The 17,100-nt window shown below is 40.6% G+C and overlaps 1 long non-coding RNA gene across 2 annotated transcripts in view; it reads right to left on the reverse strand.

Annotated features, from left to right (window-relative positions):
* The window catches only part of LOC129144662 (uncharacterized), a 37,418-nt gene that overhangs the window by 16,962 nt on the left and 3,356 nt on the right, over window positions 1-17,100 (reverse strand). For both annotated transcript variants that reach the window (XR_008549083.1, XR_008549082.1), the window contains exon 3: window positions 5,276-5,397. This is a non-coding gene — a long non-coding RNA (uncharacterized LOC129144662). The remainder of the gene's footprint in view (window positions 1-5,275; window positions 5,398-17,100) is intronic.

Here is a 17,100-nt window from a genome sequence, read left to right on the forward strand (position 1 = left end):
TGTCAGTGCTGCTTTTGCCATGCAGGCCCGTATTTACAAGAAAGGAAGAATGATCTGTTGACTCAGCAGCTGAGTTGTCCACATAGCCAGATGAGCCCAGTGTCCCTACAAGTCCTGGCCCTTGGAGCTGAGTGTCAACCCAGAAACCAGGTGCTGCCTGTGGGACGCTGTATCATGGGTTCTCTTTAGAAGACTTCAGATCCAGAATAGGGCTAGCTGAGGGACACAAGGCAGATCAACCCTGTCCTGTTTCTCAAAGAAAGTTGAAGCTCTGACCCAGGCCAGGTGCAGCACTGGGCCCTCATGTGAGGACACAGAGGGAGGGGCTGGAGGGTCAAAGCCTCCAGACTCTGATATTTGTTCCCTGGGGTCTGGGGCTGGATGGCCTCTGCTTCCCTGGAGAAGAGCAGGAGAACCGGAACCCCAACAGAGCTGGACTGGGGTGAGAGAGGTTAAAGCCCCTTACTAAACCAGCGTATCCAGACCAACAAACCACAGATCCTGGTGGCCTTGAGTTCCCTGTGTCCTGGGAAAAGGTCCCGCCTCCAACCCAGAACCTTTGGAGCAAAAAGCAGACCCTGTCCTAGGATACTTGCTGACTTCCACATTATCTGAGCACAAAGGGTTACTTTGGTTGAAATAAGCCCAGGATGTGCGCCAGACCACTGCATGGAGGGGAGAATATACTAGTCTGTTTACACATAGAATAAGGCCAGGGAAACAGGACCTCCACTTGGTCCTGAGCGCCTGGCAACTTTGCTTATTTCTTTTGATCCACAATACTCTGGAACTCGAAGAATCCCAGTTAACAGAAGCAGAAGGAATACATGAATTTTTAACAATCACTAACTTTCCAAATGAAATAATGGATTTAGGTAATTCTCATTAATGGATGTTAAAATCATCAGGTGAAAGGTTAACAGGGAACTATGTGGGGTGATGTTATCTAAACCCACTGGTCAACCCTGGCATAATTTAAAGTGAAATGTCCAGACATCATATGACTTACAGTAATCCACCACCCATAAAGTATTGGTGCCTAAAAATACTGATGTTGAGCCCACCTAACTACCAGTTTACAGCAACCACAGAGACTAGAGGGACATGGTACTTGGTATAAAAACTGAAATATTTCCAGTAAAATGACAAGCTATCTAGTATTTGTTTTAAAATACACTAGCAGGGGAAAAGAAAGGGTAAGTGAAACAAGAATGGCAGAGTGTTGATAAACAGTGACACTGGGTGGTGGATGTGTTCTGCATTTATTCTAATTTTGAGTAGGTTCAGAAATTTCCACAATAAAAACTCACATGCACATTGTCAGGCCTCTGACCTCTCTGCCACCTCACCCATACAGATGTCAGTTCATATTATATAACATTCAGCCTTAGGTCTTATATAGAAAAAATAAGGAGTGCTCCTGGAGACGTTTGAGAAACTCTTCTCCCAAATATTTTGTATTTGAAAAGTCAATTGAAAATAATGGTAAGATACTAATACACACCTATTTGAATAGCCAAAATCCAGAGAACTGATAACATCAGTTGCTGGTATGGACGTGGAACAACAAGAACTCTCACCAATTTCTGGAGGGAATGCAAAATCAGTACATCCACTCTGTGATACTATGATGATGGAGGTGTGTCATAACATATTTGCCCAAACATGGCCATAGACTATACAACACCAAGATGAACCCTAATGTACACTATGGACTTGGGGTGATAATAACATGTCAGTATAGGTTCTTCAATTGTAATAAATGTACCACTCTGGTGGAGGATGTTGATAATGGGGAAGGCAGGGGCCATGTGGGAAATCTCTGTACCTTTTTTAAAAAATAAGGTGCATTTTTTAAAAAAAGGACCATTGACATGATCTTTTAAACAATACAGTCTTCAGCATGGATAGGCAGTTTCTATGTAAAAGAATCTAAAAGGTCATTTCTTGGCAGTTCTATGGATCATCTACTAAGCCATAATAACCAGCATCTTCCACAGACAGTGCAGAGACACCTAGGGGTATGCATCAGCAAATCATAAGTGGAAGAACAAATGAATATGTGTGTTGAACACCCACAGAAGCACACACAGATAACACACCTGAATGCTGACCCTAACACAGACATTGGCACAGCTATGGGGACATGCACACATATCCAGATTCCTTCACAAGAACACAGCCACTCCTTAGACAGTGCTTAAGTATAAATCCAAATACAAACAAGTGAATTTGTAGCACTGAATATTAATGCATGGGTACAAGGAAGGGAAGGGTTTCAAAAATTAAAAGAAAGCCTCCATCATAGTACTCCTGGGACTTAAAGGTACGTTTAAATTGGTGTCTCAAAAAAAAAGTGAAAAGAAAAATAGCCTTTGACTTTTTGACCTTAATTCTTCCAACGACACATTGCCTCTAGTAGACCTCACTGCAACTAAAATCTCTCAGTGCTTACATAGTAATAGCTCCTAATTCTTTCTCCCCAGCTCATGCCTCTCTCCTAAACAGCAGACCTGCAAATCCAACTGCTTGTTGAACATTTCTTCTTGGATGTTGCATCGTAGAGAAGGTTATTGCAGTTGTACTGTAGCTAAGGTATAGGCTGAGTTTGTTTCTCTTGCATAACAATGCAGGGAGGGGTAGGCAGCCCAAGGCAAATTACATGGCACTGCCATCCTCAGCATAGGCTTTTCCTCTCCCTGCCGAAGGTGGCTGGATATCTTTCAGTCAGTAGAAAGGAGAAGAGTTAGGGGACTTTGCAGCCAATTCTACTAAGAGCAAGACACATATCACCTCTTCTCACATCCCATTGGCCAGAGTTTGTTTCGATGATCACTTTCTGCAAGTGAAACTTAAAGCTAGGAAGTAAAGTCTTCAGCTGGGTGGCCACCTGCTAGCGAAAACCATCTTTACAGAAGGAGGGCAGATTCTGCTACCCAGCCCTTGTCACATCAAGCCTAAGAGAACTCTTTCTGGCTACCACCCCCTGGCTCTTCTGATCTTGTCTCTCCTCTGTACAGCAAGAGCATCTCGCCCCTACCACCATCCCACACCACCCTACTTTTCTCCTTTGCCCAGACAAATCTTTCTCATTCCAAAAAATCCAGCTTAAATGTCACTTTTTCTAAGAAGCCTCCCCAACTTATTGTTCTAAGCACTTACCTTTTGCTCACACAGCCTGTATCATAATAGTTGACTTACCTGTATGTTTTAAGTTCCTATGGGCTAAGAACTATCTCATTATCTTTCTATATTCAGCAAGTGATACAGTAATCAGCACTAGCAAATAATAAATGTGTTTGGATGAATGGTTCTTTGACTTTAAATATTCCTATTCCCATCCCTAGCTGGTCCAGCATGTCTTAGACATGCCCCTCCATTTCCAGATGTATGTGGACTTTTTCTGCACCCATCTTTAGCCTGTTGTATCTTTATCCACACTGAATCTCTGAGATCTGAATGCCAGAGCTCAACGGTGATGAAAAATCCTCTTGTCCACTCCATGACTCTTCTACATAATGGATATTGGACCAAAGAAGTGACACCTTGGGCTTCCCTGGTGGCGCAGTGGTTGAGCACTAGGTTGCGAAGCTGCCCGCAGCCTCTGCAGCACCTGTTCTATCCCCAGCCACCGGGCAAGGATCCCACATGGTGTGCAAACCTCTCCTGCCTCCCACTTCTCCCCTCAGCAGTGTACTTTGTCGGTCTGCCTGCTCTGATCTCCCTTCTGGCTCTGGTGAATTCTCACACCCTCCTGCACTTCTGACTGTACCCAGTGCTTGTATAAATAAATAAATCTTTAAAAAAAAAAAGAAAAAAGAGGTGACACCTTCCTGAACAAAGCTCCAGCCAGTTCCTTCCCAAGTTGAGTTTGAGATCATGATTCCAGCTGACACTGGGCAGCTGTTAGAGGAGAGTTTTTCGCCTGCCATCCCAACCCTCATGACTGCCATAGCCCTCCTTCATGCCTAGGGGAACAACCCTATTTTGTTGTTGTTTTGTTTTGGGCTGCAGCAGTGGCTAGCAGGAGTATGCAGCCATGCTTTGTTTGAGCTATGATCTAACACTAGCTGACAGGTGGGTTTCAGGGGTGTCTCTGGGGCTGTGGCCTGTTTAGTGGATTTACCACTCTAAACTCAATTACAGGAGACTTTCACGCTCCACAGGCACCTCCAGTCCCTTTTTGATAACAACTCTAGTGAGTAAATAATTCATGATGGTGATAGGGGCCTGCCATTTAATATTCATTGAAGTATACATGTTTGGAAATTGGAAGTAGAGTTTAATCCATTTACATATTTATATCAACATGAACAAGGATTTTTCCCTTTTTTCCCATCAATCTTATCCATTTTCGTTTGGAAAATATTTTAATTGGAAATATCTGAAGTTATAATGATGAAAGTGTTAGCTTTAGATCTGTTAATTTTCAACTAAGAACTAATTCTTGTATTTCATTTGAACTCCTGGGAGAGGTAGGTAACAGGTAAACCCAAGTCTTTACTGTTGCTTATAGTTCAATTTGTGTATTAAATTTTACTATAGGATTTTGTTGCAAAGGAGAAGCCGGGAATGTGTTGATCTCAGCCCTGGGATCTTACAATTTTATGAAATGTTTCATTGCCATCTTGAGTAAAGCAAAGGCATCCCTTTTAATTAAAGGTTTTAAGACTCACAAAATAACCAGTGTTCACACTCATCAATAAAAATATTGTTCATTGAAGAAAACCTGAAACTGGGGGAGAAAGCGTTAATGCAATGAGGGTGTAGGGCATTGGTGTGTTGCCCCACCACTCCATCTTTTTCTTTTTTTTAATGTGAATGAATGTTTAAGTATGGTGCTATGGTTGATGGCATCTCTTTTAATAATAAAACACATGGCTTCCTGAGGGGACAGCAGTTGATTTGGAAACGGAATATGGTGCACTCTAAATCCTCCTCCCCAAGGAAGGCTGACTAACTGGTAAGTGCCATAAGCTAGCATGGGGACTCATTCTGTCAAATCAGCTTGGGGGGCGGGAGGCTGGGGGGAGGCACCATATGGTTTCTTCTCCAGTCTCCAGGAGCTAATGTGAGCAGACACTTGTGACATTAGCCAGTGTGGCAGGCCTAGCAGGAAGGGGAAGTTCACCACCACCAGCAAGGTGGTCTTTAAATGACAAGGATCAAGGAATCAGTGCAAATTTGTTAATGTAACAATTTGGAAAAGTATGCTTTAAAAAAAATTCATTCTATGAGAAAAGAGTTCAAGAGAAAAAGAAGCCAACAACAATACCTGGGAGCTTTCTTTGGGCTTGCTGCATCTTTGGGCCATTGTCCCTTTCTCCTGATACTTTTTTTGGCCGGATATTTTCAGTTGAGTGAATCCCATACTGTTATTCCACAAGCCACTCCACCCTAGACCATATAAAGTAAGAGAAAAGAAATGGAAAAGCAATGAAGAAGAGAGGAGAGAAAATTCTTGTGACTTTGCCTTACTGGATCAAAATCAGCTTTCCTATTTCACATGGGTGATCACCTGATTGTTTCTAAATGGAAATTTTTATCTGTCTGACCGTGCTGCATCAGACCCGGAGGAAAACTGAAGTGATTATTACCTGGGAAGAGATATGGTGATAAGAGGATGTTATCTCTCTGTGTGATACAAAATATCACTAGATGTCTATAACTGGATCAAGTTTTTTTTTTTTTGTTTGTTTGTTTGTTTGTTTTTAAGAATTAAAAGGCAGGACGGGGAGAATACAGCATTAAAGTAGCTAGGCAAATTTGATTGTTTTGCATGTCTGATTCAGACATGCAAAATGGGTTTGCCAGGCTTTCCCCCAATTTGGTTGGATCAATTATATCAAAATAACAGTTTGGTAAGGCAACCTTACCCCATATTTAAATCCGAAAACACACACAATATCTCTGAGTGTGATATGATGAGTAAGCACTTTCATGGCTGCTAGGAGAGCACAGGCTGGGGACATACACCTTAGCTCAGGCCTGGCTCTGCCAATTACTAGTTTGTGACCTCGGGAAAGTTGTTTAATAAAAAAACATTTACTTCATAAGACTATTCTACACCATCTGCCTGGTAAGAGTGTGTTAACATGCATCAGTGTGTGTGAAATTTCAAGATCACTGTCTGGGATGGATAAATGTGGCCGTGATCATTATTTAAATGAACCTAAATGGGTTCCTGTAGGTACTTAATGATGGTAACTAAAAAGACAAGTTAGGTGCTGAAATAAGTTTTAAGAACCAGGTTTAGCACAAGTAAACAATTTCATTAAAACACACTATTCCTCAGAGCCTCAGAGCATTATATGGCGCAGGCCATGCTACTCATGCTGTCTGACAAGGTCCGGGCATGGGGGAAATTCCTGAAAAGTCGGGAAGCTCCACAGCTGGCTCCTGCTACTTCCTTTCATTTGTTTATGGCAGTTATTGAAACCATGGAAATTTTCTATAAGCTTCAGAATAACACAATGAGTGTTGGCGTTAATGCCAGTTTCGGTAACGCTCACTTCAGTAGTTTGAAAAATGTACCTTCCAACATGATTGATGAAGAAACGTTTCCCAATAATTCTCCACATCCTCCAATTTGTAATTCAGTTACCATGAGTAACATTGAGTTCTTTAACAAACCACACTTGATAGAACTGTTGGAACTGAGTCTGGTAAAAATCCCCACAAGAGAAGGCCCTGAGGCGCCCCGGGAGGCGAAATGGTCCGAGAAAAACACACCATACACTGTTCCCATGGTGCTGGGACCCTTTGGTTCTATATAGAAAATAGGAAGCCGCCGTCAATCTTACAATGCCTGCATAATCTTTTAGCTTGACTGCATAAATCACATTGTGTATAGCACCTGTTTCTATTTTCTGAATAACATACATCACCTAGGGAAATAATATAACCAAGTTAATGTAACCAAGTAACCAAGTTAATCATAGACTGGGAAAATTAAGAAAGGGCTGTGCATCAGTTGATGATCAAAAATAAATTCCCAAACAATGTAAAAGTAAAATCACATGATTGCATGATGGAACGATCAAATAACAATTTCTGATGTATAAATAAAGTCCCGCTGAGGCTATCAGCAGGAGATACCTGCACCCTGATAAAGTATCTGTGTCTCCTCAACCCCTTACCCCCTCAGATTCATCTACGCCGTCTTGTCCTGCAGGGACCCTGACACGACATTTTGTTGGAGCTGGCCTCCAGCAACTATACATGGAAATCATGTATAATGAATATCCAAAGAAGAATTTACTTTGTAATACTTAACAATTTAAACCTTTTCCATAGACAATGTTGTCGCTCAAATGAAAGAAAACCAGTATTCCCAAACTCTGGCTCAAAATTTAAAGAAGTCTTTGTGTCATAGTGCCCAAACTACTAGGATAGCAATTGATATCATGCCGATTTGTTAGAACCTAGATCTCCCTTAAAATATTTCTTTTTTAAGACAGTATTTGGTAAAATGGGATTTTCAAGAGAAAGGACTATATATGTTAAAACATTGGCACTGCTATTGGACACAGCCAGGTTTAAATCTGCTGTTATCTAATAGCTCCAAACGTCATTTGGGTATAAAATGAGGGTAATAGTGATATCTACCTCCTCGTCTTGCTAGATGAATGAAATGAGGCAATGCCTGGCTCCATTAGCTATGACTGATGTACATATACCAACAGAGAGCTAATATTTGTCAAGAAATAATGAATTACTTTGTCTGTTCTCAACCACTTTATTGGTGCCTCTAAGATTGTAGTGGGAAAAGTACTGGGTGGGAATCAGCACCTGTGGGATTTAGAGCAGCACCCTTTGTGCTTGAGTAGTTAGGCGATGGACACGCACATAACATCTTTACCGAGATAACCATACCTCCCTCTGCCCTGTTTCCTCTCCCATGAAATAATGACACACAACAACAACAATAGCAGCACAACTTTCCTACTTGTCGCAGGGTTATTTTTTTTTTTTGTTAAGATTTATTTATTTACGTACAAGAGTTGTGGGGGGTGAGAGGATTCACCAGAGACAGAGTGGGGAGCAGAACAGGCAGACTGACTGATATACACTGCTGAGGGGAGCAGTGGGTGAGACAGGAGAGGTCTGCTGCGTCATGTGGGTTAGCTCCCTGGCCTGCCAAGGATTGAACCCCTGCAGCAGCATCTATGGATAGCTTCATAGTGCTGTGTTTAACCCCGTGCACCACCAGGGAGGCCCTGTCTCAGGGTTATTATTAAAAGCGCTTATGTAGATGATTTCTCAAACTAAAAAGGCCCATGACTTTTACAAAAATAATTTATAGAGAAGTTTACCATAGTCCTGGAAGTTTACCATAGTCCAGGAAGTTCACCATAGTCCAGTACTAGCTCTTGCATGTATACTTTAGAGATGAGGGCCTCCCTGGTGGTGCAAGGGGTTAAGATGCAATCTATGAAGCTCACTGCAGCCACTACAGCACAAGTTCAATCCCCGGCCAGGGAGGTGACCCACATGGCATAGCAGACCTCTCTTGACTCACCCACTGCTCCCCTTAGCAGTGTATTTCGGTCAGTCTGCCTGTTCTGTTCCCCACTCTGTCTCTGGTGAGTCCTCTCACCCCCCAAAACTCTGGTCTGTGTCCCAGTTCTTGTATTCTTAAAAAAAAAAAAAAAAAAAACCTTAGCAATGAGGACACTGAGACTTGGGGAAGCTAGGCAGTGTTCACTTTCTCCAAAGCCTCATTGGTAGCTAATTGGTAGCCTTGGTAGAGCCCAGAATCTACTCAAAGCTCATAGACCCAATGGGCTTTAAAAAATAATAACATTGAAATATATTTTAAGTTCAAAATTATTATTGGCCACATATGATTTATATCCCTACCAGGTTTGATAGACATTTTTCTGAAGTGTAAAATGAATGAAGATGAAGCATTGGGTAAAAAACAGAACAATCAACAACAGACCCAGTCTCTTAAATGGATGATTTATGTACACTAGCTAATTGATTAATTTCCACTGTGACCTATATATATTTTCTCTGACTATTGTTATGACAAGCATGTTTGAGGCCACTGACTGGAGAAAGTCCAGTCACCTGCATTAATTTATCTCCATCACCTGATAGCTCCTGGATGGGAAATTGACATGCACAGCAAGTAGCTTCATGGACTGAAGCAGAGCAAGGTCTGTCAGTGAGGGAAAATCCATATTAATGATATGCTATAAAACACTTTTTGTTAGTTACATATATTCCTTTACTTTCATTTCCCAAGAATAGCTCAGCTGTCAAAGCATTTCCAAGATTTCCATAGATTCGGCAAATACTGTGCGATCGAATTATTGCTCTGAGAGAAGCTACAATTAAAACACATTAATCATTGTAACAAAGGATCCTTATTGAGGCTGACAAAGATGGTGAAATCTGATGAATAATTAGTCTGGTTAATCTTTTAAAAGTGAATTAAACTGCTAACAAGTTAAATAACTATGATTTTCAAAATAAGCCTTCAGGGTGAGCAGAAAATGGGAATATTATCATCATTTAAAAAAGGTATTTTCTTCTTTCTCTCATCTGTGGGCATGCAATGGAGATCCTGGGTTAGTAGTGGACCCAAGATGAGCCTGGAGAAGGAGACCAGTCAAGGTATGAGAGAATGTTTTCCTCTCCCCCTCCCAAAGTTTTCTCAATGTATCTAAAAGAGTCATAGAGTGAATAGAAGAGGAACCATGTCTGGCTAGTATGACCAACTGCTTTACTATTAAAGCTTTCGCTTTGATTTAGTCCTGAACCCCCACAGAGAAGATGGCTAGAGATGCCCAATCACAGAAATCCCTCACTTTCTAATAGCACCCATTCCAGAGTGACTCCTTGAGTCCATAGATCTTTCCCCAAATTACCTAACCAAGACCCAAATACAAACCAAATAGGTACTTTCTGAAACCTTCTTACTGAAACATCCCATGGTCCCAGTGTTCTCCTCGGCAAGTAATAAACCCAACTGTGAAACTACAGCTGTGTTTCTGGATGTGTTAGGCTTAAGGTTATTTGGTAACTGGTGAGCTCTAATAAAATATAGGTAACTTTCAAAGGCCATTTTTATCACTTATCTTTTAATAAGCATTGTATTACTTATGAAAGGTAATTTGGGAGACTCTGTCCTAGTTATGTTCCCTGTAAGTGAACTCAGCTCTAAGCATTTGTCTCAAGAGTAAGCTTGTAACTGTTTGGAATGGTTCTTGCTCTTATGTCTCCCATGCTATGATATTACATAGTCCTGTAGGTATATATTCCACTACAGAGCACCAACCTCTCTTGCCAGTAGATTTAAAATAACAATAATATTATATAATGACAGTGGTTGCAAATAAACATAATTTTAAACACAAATAAAAACTCCAAATGGAAATACTCAAGAGTCTCCATAGTCAATCATAAGGAAATGAAGGATGTTGCAGTTTCTGGAATTTATTGTAAAATGGAATTTTTATGAATCCCTATCAAATTTTTCCTATTTGCGGTTTTATTGTTTCATGGGAAAGACATTTTTCAAAATTAAAATTAATGAAAAGGTTTTTAATCAATTATGAATGAAAACAGATTGACAAATCTGGCTACGCTGACTACTGAATGAGAATATGCAAAGAAAATCAGTTTTGATATTGAAAAATATGTGGAAGTTAAATCTCAGAAACAGAGTGTATAATGTTATTACTCTTCTAACTACAGAACAGTATTAGTTTTCCCCCTTTTAAAAATAATTTATGGGCCTCCCCGGTGGCGCAGAGGTTGAGCATTGGGTTGCGAAGCTGCCCGCAGCCTCTGCAGTGCCAGTTCGATCCCCGGCTGCTCCCCAGCCAACGGAGTAGGGTCCCACAGGACGGGAAGACCTCTCCTGCCGCCCGCTGCTCCCCTCAGCAGTGTACTTCTGTCCTTCTGCCTGTTCTGCTCCCTGCTCTGGCTCTGGTGAATTCTCTCACCCTCCCGTGCTTCTGACTATACCCAGTGCATGTATAAACAAACAAACAAACAAACAAACAAATAAAACATGCCTCTATAAAAAATAAAAATAAATAATTTATGAAATTTAAAATATGGTTTTATTATTTTTTTCTTTTAGTGCTGCAGCTTCTATTTTATTTAAGTTTTTACAGACATGATTCTATACATTATGTTCAATAAGAGATTTTATCTCTATTTTCTTCTCGCTAATATTCCTTTGTTTCATCCCACATGCTGTACAATAGTTTTATTGAGTAGGGGAGGGGGTATTTAATAAGAGTCCACTCTGAGTTTCTAATAAACTTGGTGCATCAATGCAGACCAGACTCTCTCTGCCTCGAAACTTCAGCCTGGATTGCTCTTTTCCTTCTCTTAACAGGTAACCTCCACTTATCCTTAGTCTAAAGTGATACTTCTTGTGGGAAATCACCTTTAAGCCTTCCCTAATCAGAGCTCCTATATATTTCTCTCTGGAGCTTCACTTCCCTTCCCACATAGCCAATGTTAGTAGATCATTTATTGCCAGAGTTAGCTTATGAGCAGCAGATAGCTAGGGCTTATATTTCTCTTGCTTGCTCACTAAGTGTTTGTTGAATGCATTAAATAATAAATCCTCTCCCAAGTAGCCAGAGGAAACAGGAAAAAAGTAACTGGCTGGAGCTACTCAGCAAGTCTGGGGGTAGAATTCCTAAAGCAAAAACTTTCTAAACAGAAAATTCTCTCAGAGGAATTCCCACTGTAAAGTTGTGGGAATGAAAAAAACCTGACTTTAATTTTATCTCCTCTCTATTCTTTCAGACCCTGCCTCTCTCTACTCTCTAAGATCACATTTGGGACCCAGGAAAATTTACTATAAAGGTAAAGAAGGTAAAAATCCACTAGAGATGTACAAAAACAAATAAAAGAGTAAGAGACATTAGAGAAAAATAGATGATCAGGTCAGGGAAATGTTCTTCATGACAAAGTAGACATGTGAGGAGCAACCTGCTTAACACCTGACTCCGTCAGGTACAAAGTTTTCAGAATTAGGAGAAACGAGGGGGTCAATAAATGGGTCTCATGAGGCTAAGGCAGGGGTCTCCCTGGTGGCGCAAGGGGTTAAGTCAAAACCTATGAAGCTATCAGCAGCCACTTCAGCACAAGTTCGATCCCCAGCCAGGGAATTACCCACATGGCGCAGCAGATTTCTCCTGACTCGCCCGCTGCTCCCCTCAGCCTTGGTCAATCTGCCTGTTCTGTCCCCCACTCTGTCTCTGGTGAATCCTCTCACCCCTCAACCTCTAGCCTGTACCCCAGTTCTTGTATGCATAAATGAATAAATCTTTAATTAAGAGAGAGAGAGAGAGAGAGAGAGAGAGAGAGAGAGAGAGAGAGAGAGAGAGACTAAGAGGGAAAAAACCAGAGGGAAGGGGAAAAAAATTGATCCTTGAAGAGGGGGTCAGAGAGTCTCCATTTTTCCTAAGGATCCACTGCTTGTCCAGGTCAGCATGTAACAAGAGAAAAGTCTAGAGTTCCCCTTGTCTTTAGCAGTTTAACATGAGGTTTTAGGACATGAAACACTCACAAGTAATATCTAGAGTTCTTGGGTCCTTGTGTTCAGGTATGACACACAGTCCACAGAATGGCTCCTATGAGACCCTGAGCAACATGTCAGCCTTGACCAACAGTTCTCCTCAGAAGGGAAAATGATATGCTGTGAATATCCAATGTTGTCAATGAATGTCCAGTGTGGATAACTGAGTCTGCTTCCCCAGCAGAAAACCCAGAATTCAGCATACAGAACTGCTGTACTGATTAAAATGTATGTTTTGAGGCAGAAAAAGATTCCCTACATTATAGTCCAACTGAGAACTTGCATGTCAGGCTGAAGTCTGATACAAATTAAACAAACGAGTAACAAACCCTTCCGGAGAGGAGCTTATAATGGAAACACTGACGGGATATAATTATGATCTGGATTTTGATCACTACATTCTATTGAAGACACCTCTAGTATACAGTAGTTATGTAAAATACCTGTACACTGTTGTCAAGTGGCATTTTAGAAAAGCATTAGGGTAAAGTTAATTTTTAAGAGCCTCAAATAACCACCGTGATGATTAAATGAGGACGCTAACACTGTATTCTCTTTGCTACAAAGGAATTCAAGAGAGGTGGGGCGGTGGTGACTGCTGGCAATCCACTTGGGTTGCTTTCTCTTCACTTCTAAAAGGTCCTCAGCTTTCATAACCTATTTGAAGGTCTTATTAAAGGAATGGTACACAAGTGTAACTTGATAGAAATTTCTCAAATAATTAAATTCAACAAATGATTATGGATTGCCTAAGGTACCTACAGCTTAAGTCACAATTACTGCTCTCAAGAAATTTATAACCTAACTGAAGAGTGATAATTCAAATGCACAAAAGTGCTATTATACAAACCTATGCATTGTAGATATTGTTGGGCCTGAAAATTCCTTATTTGCTTGGGGGACTAGGGAAAGTCTATGAAAACAAAGAACTTAAAGGATGCATAAAATCTTAGGGAAAAGACAAAGGTGAGGAGTGTTCAGGGCCTGTCAGGCAGATGGGACAGTGAAGATTATGGTATGGAGACCCATAAGGTTTAATTGGGACAAAGCACAAGACAAAAGAGTTAGAACCTTCCAGGAGTTAACATTAGGATGAGGTCAGCCTGGAAAGAAAAGGTAGAAAAAGATCCCATGAATGCCTTGCTAAAAACTTAGAACAGTAAGAGTGTATTTTGAATTTTTTTTTGTTTAAAGAGTGTATTTTGAATTTTGTCATTGAAGGTTTATTATCAAAAAGTAGTTCCATCAGCATTGTGGTAATGTCACCCAAAACAGCAAAACTGGTAATGCTCCTCAGAGATAGAATTCCATTCCCCTTTTATTAAAGGAAATGGGCTACATATGCTTTTTATAGATTGTAAATCCCTTTACATTCTTCTTGCCATCCATTTCTTTCTTTTTTAAGCAAAGAATACTCTATTACCCTTGCTCCACTCAGAGATGTCAATCTCAAGCTAGGCCTGTTTAGGAAGTTTAGAATTAAAAAACCAAACAAAATTCAAAATACACTCTTTAAATTAGACCAGATAACCTGTGCAGCTTTTGTTCTTTTTTTTTTCTTGCCTCCTTCTCAGCAGGAGGCAAGCTGGGAGCCTCAGGCTAGAAAGAATTAGCTGGACTTAGGGTATTCAATATCATGAACAACTTAGTTCCACACTTTGGTACTCGGGGAAAGTTGAGCGTGGAAGCGCAAAACTGCCCATTTAAAATCTCCTTACTTTCTTTTCCTATGGTCTTCAATCTTTAGGAAAAGAGTGTTTTAATTTGGTGAAGGTGTTGAGGTGTGTGTGTATGCAAATGTGCACATCTGTACACCGAGTCCCTGGAAAGCACATGGTGGAGGTCTCTTCTCCTTGGTGGTAGGAGAAAGAAAGGGAAGTCTAGTAAAGTATTCATCTTTGAAATTCATAGAAAAATTCCATCCCACTGGTTTGGTGTGACAAATCTACTCTATCGAGTCTAAACTTCCAGGAGAGGAAGCCGGGCCCCAAAGTATTGCTGTCCGTGGTGCTGACACATCATTCTGTAGACACCACTGTTTCTCATAATTCTTGAAACATTGATGGTGGTAAATTGAAGGTCCTTATGAGCATCGATGTTGACACTGTCATAGTTGTATTTTATTTTCTATCTGAGGAGCAAATTTAATTTTTTTAAAGATTTATTTATTTATTTATACAAGAACTGGGTACAGTCAGAAGCGCGGGAGGGTGAGAGAATTCACCAGAGCGGGGAACAGAACAGGCAGACTGACGAAATACACTGCTGAGGGGAGCAGCGGGTGGCAGGAGAGATCTCAGCGCCATGTGGGACCCTCGCCGGCGGCCGGGGATCGAACTGGTGCTGCAGAGGCTGCAGGCAGCTTTGCAGCCCAGTGCTCAACTGCTGCGCCACGAGGGGAGGCCCAACAAATTTAATTTTTAATACACTACAGAGCAAAATTGTAATTTGTTTTATGTTGGGGATGCACATACACTGAGTTTCACTATGTTTCTGTTAAATTACAAAATGTCTCTCTCTAGAAGGCACATATCCTGTCTTCCCCATATATCTCTATTTATAACTCTACCTGGCTTTGAAAATGCCCTACAATATGACCCTAACACCTCCATGGCCCTAACTCCTTTCAGTACACACTTAGCAAAAGCAAGAGCAATCATCTATTCAGTGCCCACATGCCACTGTCACTCCCTTCTATTTCTTAGCTCATTCTGGTTCCAAGATTCTAATTCCCCTCACCTGCTATGACATTCATTTCTACTCTTAAAAACTCTACCTATTTTAAGGCCCACTTGCTACCTTGCCACCTCTGTGACTTTTCCAAAGACTTTTAGCTCTTCCTCTTTTCTAAATTTCTTTAGAATTCATTTTTGGCATTTTGTCTTAAGCTGTATATTTGGAAGGAATTCTCAACTTTAATTGTGTGCCAACATAGTACAATAGGTAGGGCATGTATTTTCAGTATCAGGCAAGTCTAGTTCTTCCATTCCCTAGCTTGAGTGAGGTACTTATCTTTTGGAGCCTCATTTATCCACCAATCATGAAGAATAATTTTTACCCTATATATTATGAAACTATATGTGAAGTGTAAGTTATTTGGCCCACAAGAGACTCTTAAAATTGAGTTTTTTCTCTCTTCCTCTTCCCCACTCTACCCTTCATGCCACCTTGCATGATGTTGAATACATGGTAAGTCTGGCTTTACCGAAATGCATAAAAAATTCGGTTTGTCTCCTCACCCTTGAGAGTGAATACTTGACTCTTGAGATACTTGTTGTGATGGTTATTTTTATGTGTCAACTTGACTGGGGTAAGGAGCACCCAGAGAGCTAACGTTATTTCTGGATGTGTCCATAAGTGTGTTTCCTAAAGATATCAGCATTTGAATTGGTAGGCTAAATAAAGAAGTATGACCCTTCCAATGCAGGTGGGCATCATTAAAGCCACGAGGGCCTAAATGGAATAAAAAGTCAGAGGAAGGGCAAATTTGCTATAGACCTGAGCTGCGACATCTATTTCCTTTTCCCTTGGACATCAGAATTCCTGGTTCTTGACCTTTAGACTTGGACTAGGACTTACACCATTGACCCCACACCACCCCCAATGATTCTTGGGTTTTTGGACTTAGATTAGGACTGGTTCTCATAGTTCTCAGGCCTTTAGACTGCACTAAATTACATCAGTTTTCCAAGCTCTCCAGTATGCAGATGGCTGAGTGTGGGACTTCTTGGCCTTCATAACCCCTTAAGCCAAATCCTATTACTCTGCTTCTATATATCTATATTTTTTCTCTCTCTGTTCTCTACATATAAACACAAATAAATCTCATATGATATGATACATATATGTTATATATGTAACATGTGTGTACACACACACACAGAACTATTGGTTCTATTTCTCTGGAGAACCATAACTAAAACAAAATACAGTTATGTTCCCAGTCAAGGCTTGGCGAATGAGTGCTTGCACTGTGAAGCCATCACAGACATGGGCAAAGGACACATGTAGATGTGGAAATATGACTCCTGTGCAACCTGCACCCAAAACTCTTTAAAATTCAAAGTAGTGTTGGAGGAAATTTCCATTCTCTATGGCATGCCAAATTTTGACATTTCCCCTACTGACATTTTTTTATTTTCTATTATCAGAAAGTACAGAATTTCTTCTGAAAAAGAGAAGAAAAAGAAGATACACAGAAAATCCATTTTAAGTGTTATTTTTGTTCTTGAAAAGGCTTCTCATAGACTTAAAAGAAAGCTTTTTTCTTTCAGAGATTTATTTTGATAGGATTATCTGAGCCTTGTCAGGGAGAACAAAATTTTTGTGAGCCTACCATACCAGTAAAATGCCAAATTATATGCTGTACGTTTTTTGCTTTATTATCTCTGGGTCCAGTCAAAGAGAAAAGATTTTGAATCCAGAACTATTAACATTAGGAGACAAAAGAGAGAGCCTTCACTGCAGTCTTTCCCTGGGGCTTGTTCCCCCAGCTCCACAGGCTCCTCCACTCAGGTGGGAGGATGTTGTACCCTCCCTCCCCCAAC

This window comes from Talpa occidentalis, unplaced genomic scaffold, assembly GCF_014898055.3.
Source record: "Talpa occidentalis isolate TD23 unplaced genomic scaffold, MPIMG_talOcc4v2.1 talOcc4.5, whole genome shotgun sequence".
Classification (NCBI taxonomy): domain Eukaryota; kingdom Metazoa; phylum Chordata; class Mammalia; order Eulipotyphla; family Talpidae; genus Talpa; species Talpa occidentalis.